The sequence below is a fragment of the Palaemon carinicauda genome, chromosome 36, assembly GCF_036898095.1.
Source record: "Palaemon carinicauda isolate YSFRI2023 chromosome 36, ASM3689809v2, whole genome shotgun sequence".
NCBI classification, from domain to species: domain Eukaryota; kingdom Metazoa; phylum Arthropoda; class Malacostraca; order Decapoda; family Palaemonidae; genus Palaemon; species Palaemon carinicauda.
This window is the reverse complement of record NC_090760.1, coordinates 6932870-6940799: the sequence shown is the minus strand read 5'-3', so window position 1 is coordinate 6940799 and position 7930 is coordinate 6932870. Positions and strand designations below refer to the sequence as shown.

The 7930-nt window shown below is 37.3% G+C and overlaps 1 protein-coding gene across 5 annotated transcripts in view; it reads left to right on the top strand.

The window, feature by feature from the left end:
* LOC137628741 (deubiquitinase and deneddylase Dub1-like) overlaps positions 1-7930 on the top strand; it is a 144311-nt gene that overhangs the window by 17317 nt on the left and 119064 nt on the right. The window contains exon 1 of one of the 5 annotated variants that reach the window (XR_011041385.1): positions 3900-4082. The exons of 1 other annotated variant lie outside the window; for it this stretch is intronic. The gene's annotated coding sequence lies outside the window, so the exon portion shown is untranslated. Of the gene's footprint in view, positions 1-3899; positions 4083-5482; positions 5529-5573; positions 6475-7930 lie in introns of those variants that run through there. 3 more of the 5 variants (XR_011041380.1, XR_011041382.1, XR_011041381.1) reach the window with 3 other exon arrangements.

The following is a 7930-nucleotide window of genomic DNA, read 5'->3' as shown; positions in this document are numbered from 1 at the left end:
GTAAAAATTATATTTAATATATAATATTTATTGACTTATAGAATGAATCAAGATGGACTTGAACATTTTCTTACCTTTTTGTGACAAATAGAAGTCTGCTGTCAGCACCCAGCTGACGTCAGATACAGTTAAACAGTGTTAAATTTCATCTATTCAGAGAAGGACAGTTACCTTATAAGGTCAAACTATAATACAAATCCCAAATGCAAAATAGATAACGTAAGAGCTGGAAACTTCTTTACTCTCTCTCTCTCTCTCTCTCTCTCTCTCTCTCTCTCTCTCTCTCATCAAAGAACGGTATGTATATTTCACTAAATCTCAATTTTAATTACTTGAATAAAATAAGTATTATTTGACTACACGTGCAAACTGAGTCCTCTCTTTCTCTCTCTCTCTCTCTCTCTCTCTCTCTCTCTCTCTCTCTCCTTTTTATTACATCGTAATGAAGTATTTATCTCTCTCTCTCTCTCTCTCTCTCTCTCTCTCTCTCTCTCTTCTTTTTATTGCATTGTAATGAAGTATTTATCTCTCTCTCTCTCTCTCTCTCTCTCTCTCTCTCTCTCCCCCTTTTTATTGCATCGTAATGAAGTATTTATCTAATTCTCTCACTCTCTCTCTCTCTCTCTCTCTCTCTCTCTCTCTCCTTTTTATTACATCGTAATGAAGTATTTATCTAACTCTCTCTCTCTCTCTCTCTCTCTCTCTCTCTCTCTCTCTCTCCTTTCTATTGCATCGTAATGAAGTATTTATCTAATTCTCTCTCTCTCTCTCTCTCTCTCTCTCCTTTTTATTGCATCGTAATGAAGTATTTATCTCTCTCTCTCTCTCTCTCTCTCTCTCTCTCTCCTTTTTATTACATCGTAATGAAGTATTTATCTCTCTCTCTCTCTCTCTCTCTCTCTCTCTCTCTCTCTCTCCTTTTTATTACATCGTAATGAAGTATTTATCTCTCTCTCTCTCTCTCTCTCTCTCTCTCTCTCTCCTTTTTATTGCATCGTAATGAAGTATTTATCTCTCTCTCTCTCTCTCTCTCTCTCTCTCTCTCTCTCTCTCCTTTTTATTGCATCGTAATGAAGTATTTATCTAATTCTCTCTCTCTCTCTCTCTCTCTCTCTCTCTCTCTCTCTCTCTCCTTTTTATTACATCGTAATGAAGTATTTATCTAATTCTCTCTCTCTCTCTCTCTCTCTCTCTCTCTCTCTCTCTCTCTCTCCTTTTTATTGCATGGTAATGGAGTATTTATCTAATTCTCTCTCTCTCTCTCTCTCTCTCTCTCTCTCTCTTCTTTTTATTGCATTGTAATGAAGTATTTATCTCTCTCTCTCTCTCTCTCTCTCTCTCTCTCTCTCTCTCCTTTTTATTGCATGGTAATGGAGTATTTATCTAATTCTCTCTCTCTCTCTCTCTCTCTCTCTCTCTCTCTCTCCCTCATCAAAGAACGCTATGTATATTTCACTAGATCTCAATTTTAATTACATGAATAAAATAAATATTATTTGACTACACGTGCAAACTGAGTCCTCTCTCTCTCTCTCTCTCTCTCTCTCTCTCTCCTTTTTATTGCATCGTAATGAAGTATTTATCTCTCTCTCTCTCTCTCTCTCTCTCTCTCTCTCTCTCTTTTCTCTCTCTCTCTCTCTCTCTCTCTTTTTTCTCTGTCTCTCTCTCTCTCTCTCTCTCTCCCTTTTATTGCATCGTAATGAAGTATTTATCTCTCTCTCTCTCTCTCTCTCTCTCTCTCTCTCTCCTTTGTATTGCATCGTAATGAAGTATTTATCTAATTCTCTCTCTCTCTCTCTCTCTCTCTCTCTCTCTCTCTCTCTCTCCCCTTTATATTGAATCGTAATGAAGTATTCATCTAATTTTCTCTCTCTCTCTCTCTCTCTCTCTCTCTCTCTCAACAAAGAACGCTATGTATATTTCACTAGATCTCAATTTCAATTACATGAATAAAATAAATATTATTTGACTACACCTGCAAACTGAGTCCTCTCTCTCTCTCTCTCTCTCTCTCTCTCTCTCTCTCTCTCTCTCTCCAAATCACTACAACGTGAACTAAGGCTATCTGGGATGATATTTTGTTTGCCCGACGAATTCGACGGTGAAGGAAATGATGTTACAGAAAGTGTAGGGGAAGTTGATATCATTGAACACCTGGATGATGCAATACAGAAAAGAGGTCTAGACTATTTCGCCGGTTTCATTGCCCATAAGTTTCCTTAATACGCAAATCTTGGGTCTTATGTATTGAAGGGAGACGATCCGTTGATAGTTATAATTAGCAGAGCAAAGGAATTAGTGAAGCCGTCAAAAGAATTTACTGATCTGATAAAGAATATGGGAAAAAAATTAAAAGTTATCATGGGGAAAAAGGACAAATATGGGAACAGTAGTAAAAAATTAGTATTAGGTATTCCAAATGTAATGAGATTACCACTTTGTTTAGTCACTTATTTTGTTCGTTGTCGAAATATTTTTAGATTAATAATAATAATTAAAAGAAATAACTATGATTATTAAAGTTGAAAGGTTGTAAAAGGTAATAATCATGATTAATTATTATTTCAGTGTATTTGTACAACCATACTCGAATAGATATCTTTCAAATTTAGTTTTGAGTCATTAGTAAATGATTAGTGTAAAAATGTATCTAAATAAGCATGCACGTTGCTTATTTGTACATTTGGTGAGACAATATTTCCATAAAGGATTTGAATATTTGTTCTCTTCTGATATGCGACTTTTTAAACCATTTTCCTTAAAAACCTTCTTTTAGGAAGTATTGCATCACGAAATCTAGTCGTCAAAATATCTCATAATATTGATTTTTCTGAAATAAAAATGTTATTCTCAACGGGATAATGAAGAATACTGAACTTTTGCGAAGCAAGGTCATGTTGAATTGTGCTGTTTTGCCGGTTAATGTCGCTCAGTGGCGCCACAAAACTTACCCCCCCCCCCCCACTTAACGCTTACCCCTCTAATCCCCGCTCACCCCCAATTTACCTGCAAGTGGGTTGGCCTCCTAGTCTGTAGACCTTGGTTAGACCAATCACCAAAGGCCAGGACGAAACCACGCCCACTTTTTTTTATCTAAAACGTATAATTACCTGGAAGCATCAGTCCCGAGCTCTCCCTCAAGTGCTCTGCTCTGTCACAGTGACTTCAGTCTATTCTGGGCCTCTGCTTACAACGCACCATCGTCATGCAGATCTCCAAGTCGAGGTTGCTCGTTGTGTCCCTCCTCTTGATCATCGGTGTTCAGCCGGCTGTCCCAAGGAACATCAATATTTCGGGAGTATTTCCTGTTGATGGAGTTGAGAGAAAACCTTCCATCTCTCCTTTAAAAAGTGGCTATCCTCCTTGTCGAGGAAACTTACTCTACGTCAGTGTTCCGCCAGAATCAAATCTTGAAGAACAGAAAAGGCGCTCCTACGTGCAGGTTGGGGACACAGACGTTTATGAGTGGAGAAGCCGGTCGGCTAGCGGTGGATACGGGTACTACGTATGTCAGGATGACCTTGAAGCAATACCCCCTGCTCGTCCAGTTTCATTTTCATATTTAATTAGTAAATCTTATATTCCATGCCCTCCATGTCACTACAGGACACCGAATTATGATTGTGAATATGATCCAAATCTGTGTCCTGAAGATTAATAACGACCAACCCATCGTCAGTGTCCAGAAGATTCACTGAATAATTCAGAATTTTTGTTGCATTAATTTCTGTGGTTCCGGCTTGTCTTACTTACCTTGTTGTGTTTGATATGTGAACTAATATTGACAAACAAATGAGTCAGAAGAAAAGTGTTTTTTTTTTTTTTCTTGTGGTTAAGGCAATAATGGCTAATTGGAATTTTTAAATCCATTCGCTGTTACGTCTGAAATTATAGTCTCGAAAGAAGTCATGGAACATTAAATCACTAAACTTAACTGAATATGTATCACATTATTACTACTACGCCTTTATTCTTCATAGGCTTACTAATATACTGTTTTTGGGAGGAAGGTTAACTCTATGAGCCGACTCATGGCCAATGTGGAAAGTAAATAGGAAAGAAATGGAAAAGGAATAATACATGTAAGTCAAAACTCTGATATAAAAAAGAAAATAGTTGTTTGTGGGAATTCTATTCACTGAGGCCTTATTTAAATGTTTTATCGTCTGTCTAAACAAGACAGGACTTATGGTATATTATTATTATTATTATTATTATTTTTATTATTATTATTAGCTAAGCTACAACCCTAGTTGGAAAAGCAAGAAGCTATAAGCCCAAGGGCTCCAACAGGGAAAAGTAACCCAGTGAGGAAAGGAAATAAACTCTTCGTTTCCCACATCTTCGTTGATGTTCAAGTTTGTTCATTTTATCTTCTTCGTCTCCATCTACTTCTTCTTCTACTTCTTTTTTTCTTTGGCTGAGAGAGAGAGAGAGAGAGAGAGAGAGAGAGAGAGAGAGAGACAAACATTCTTTGCCATGTATAAGTACCTCTCTCGCTGTCATTTGTTTTGTGTTTACTAAGATGAAAAATACACGAGAATTGTGTACTTGGAAGTTAGTCAACAGCAGTTGGCAGAAAAAAAAAGTGAAAAGAATCACGGGAAACCGGATCTCTCTCTCTCTCTCTCTCTCTCTCTCTCTCTCTCTCTCTCTCTATAATATATATATATATATGTGGGTGTTTGTTTGTGTATAATTATGGATATACATAAATATACGCATGTACTGTATATGTATATGTATGAATCAACTTACCTAGTATACAGTTACTTAATATAAATATAAGGTACGTGGTTATTACCTTCTTGATCCGAATCTTTATATATTACGTACAGACTTTCTGATGATTATTATTCCTCTCTCTCTCTCTCTCTCTCTCTCTCTCTCTCTCTCTCTCTCTCTCTCTCTTCACAGTATATTTATCATAGATATCGTTGTATTCTTTGTTTGTTTTTGTCACATACTTTGGAATTTTGATCTTGGGTATGGGGTATGAGGGGTGGGGGTGGGTGGGGGGGGGGAGGCAGAGTCCCGGGGGGTGGGGGCTGATCCCCCGGGAGGGACTGACTTCGTACCTTAAAGGCTTTAGTAACTACGCAGCTCATGTTATTGTCTCTGGCAAATCTTTCCTATTATTTTGTTCTTTATTTCTCTAATTTTTCTAGCATCATAAGGAGCCTGGAGGGTTTATATATATATATATATATATATATATACAGTATATATATATATATATATATATATACACACAATATGCAATTCGTTGTATTAATTTTCTTGTCCTATCCACTTGCTTTTGAGTTCTCGTTATGGATAGGGATGGGATGAGGTCTGGGGGATAGTCTCAAGGAGAGGCTGTTGGTTAGACCAATCACCAAAGAGAAGACAAATCATTCTTACTATTTTTTTTTTCTCCATCCAAGAGGTGTCCATACCTGGAAGCAGTCGAGCTCTCCCGCTAGTGTTTAGTCTATTCTGAGCCTCTGCTTGCAACGCACCATCGTCATGCAGATCTCCAGGTCGAGGTTGCTCGTTGTGTCCCTCTTAATAATCTGTGTTCATCTGGCTTTTCCAAGGAACATCAAATATCCAGCAGCATATGACCGAAATGGAAATGATAGTATACTTCCCCTCCCTCCTGTTAGTGATGGCAAACTCCCCTACATTGGATACTTCTTTAACTTCCATGGTCCGGTAGAATCCAATTTTGGTAAAGGACCGGCACAACCAGACCCTGATCCACTCACATTTATAACTTTCGCAGCTCCATGCAGGGAATGTTACACCCACAGTGTCTCTGGTTGCCGATATGATCCAATCACATGTCCGGAAGATGCTCCGGCTTTTGATCTCTGGTCATTTTATCGTGGACAGTAGTGTATTTTACCTACACATAGAAAATTGTTGCTATGATTTTGCGCGCGTCTATTCTGAAGCTGCTAAGACTTTTCATCACGATGTTTCATCGCCCCACAATTAAGCACTTCCTTAAACATTTCCAAACAGACGATTGATACCCATTGCACAAGATGGAAGGCAAGTGGTATTTAGGAAATACAACCAAAGGTGATGACATTGTGTCCTTCAAGAAATTTGAATATGGCATAAAGAAAATTCTATCCATTGGCGATACAGAGAATACCAGCGAGGAAAATATGTAGAACATTCATCACTACATTAGGAAATCGTGTTATTCCAATTCCCTATACTGAGGACATAAACATTTAGCCGATGGAAAGGGCATTGAAGCAAGAGCAGCAGAGATTTCGAGAAATTGTTTTACTTGATTCTGGAATTGTAGATCCAGAAGGATTCTTAGTGTTCGGTGATCGAGAAATGTAGTTGCTTTATCCAGTGTTGATATTTGTCTTGCAGACGGGACTTTTTATGAAGTTGTGCTATCTTTAGTTTTCCAGTTATACACGATTCATTTTCATTTTGGGAAAGTACGTAATCCAGCTGCAATATACAGTAAGTGCTATTATTTAAGAAAAATAGGAATCCCTATAGAAGAGAAATTGCTTCTTTTTGACAGATAGTCCCAGAAGCAAATCACAAACAACTTCTACTAGACTTTGAAATCGCAGTCATGAACGAATTTCGTAACTCATATCCCAACACAGAAATTAGAATAATTCATAATTATATCTTTGTTTTATATTGCTTTGATTTTTTTTTCTTCCGTGTTTGTCTTCGAATGATATATTGGATAGAATATAATATGTGAGGTAAAAGTGATGAAAAATCGTGAGGCTGAAATGTATTGATGATGAAAATTCGAGTGATGAAATTGTCTGGTGATAAGATGACGCATGATCAAAGGTCAATATGATGATCTGTTAGTGGAATTAAATGAAAAGTGAAGAAATGTCACAAAACCGTTCTGAACGACTCCATTATTATTATTATTATTATTATTATTATTATTATTATTATTATTATTATTATTATTACTTGCTAAGCTACATGTGATGCGTGTTGGGGCATTTTCTATTTCTTTTATTAAGCACCACTTTAATATTATTTTAATTAATAAAAGTTTCTCAGTCAATCATATCAGTGCAAATAATTATTTATATTTAGACCCTCAGGAAAGTGGGTGATGGTAAAATGCCGTATAGTTCCTTAACTTTACTTTTCGAACTTTGTGTACAATAGTTTTATAGTATTCTTCTACGTTGGATAAACCCTAGTTGGAAAAGCAGGATTCTATAAGCCCAGGGGCTCCAACTGGGAAAATAGCCCAGCAAGGAAAGGAAACAAGGCAAAATGAAATATTTCAAGAACAGTAACAACATTAAAATGTATATTGCTTATATAAACTATAAAAACTTTAACAAAACAACAGGAAGAAAAATAATTAGATAGAATAGTGTGCCCGAGTATAGCCTCAAGCAAGAGAACTCTAACCCAAGACAGTGGAAGACCATGGTACCGAGGCTATGTCACTACCCAAGACTAGAGAACAATGTTTTGGTTTTTTGAGTGTCCTCCTCCTAGAAGAGCTGCTTACCAAAGCTAAAGAGTCTCTTCTACCCTTACCAAGATGAAGGTAGCCACTGAACAATTACAGTGCTGTAGTTAACCATTTGGATGAAGAAGAATTGTTTGGTTATCTCAGTGTTGTCAGGTGTATGAGGGCACAGGAGAATATGTAAGGAATAGGCCAGACTATTCGGTGTATGTAAAGGCAAAGGGAAAATGAACCGTAACCAGCCAGACGGAGCCAATGTAGTGCTGTCTGGCCAGTCAAAGGACCCTATAACTCTCTAGCGGTACTATCTGATGGGTGGCTGGTGCCCTGGCCAACCTACTACCTAACGACAAACCCTTTGTCAGTGTCTCTATAATTCACTGTGTTGGTCATATTCTTTATAATTTGGTTTGCATTACTCCACATTGTGTGCTTCCTACATATGTACGTCTT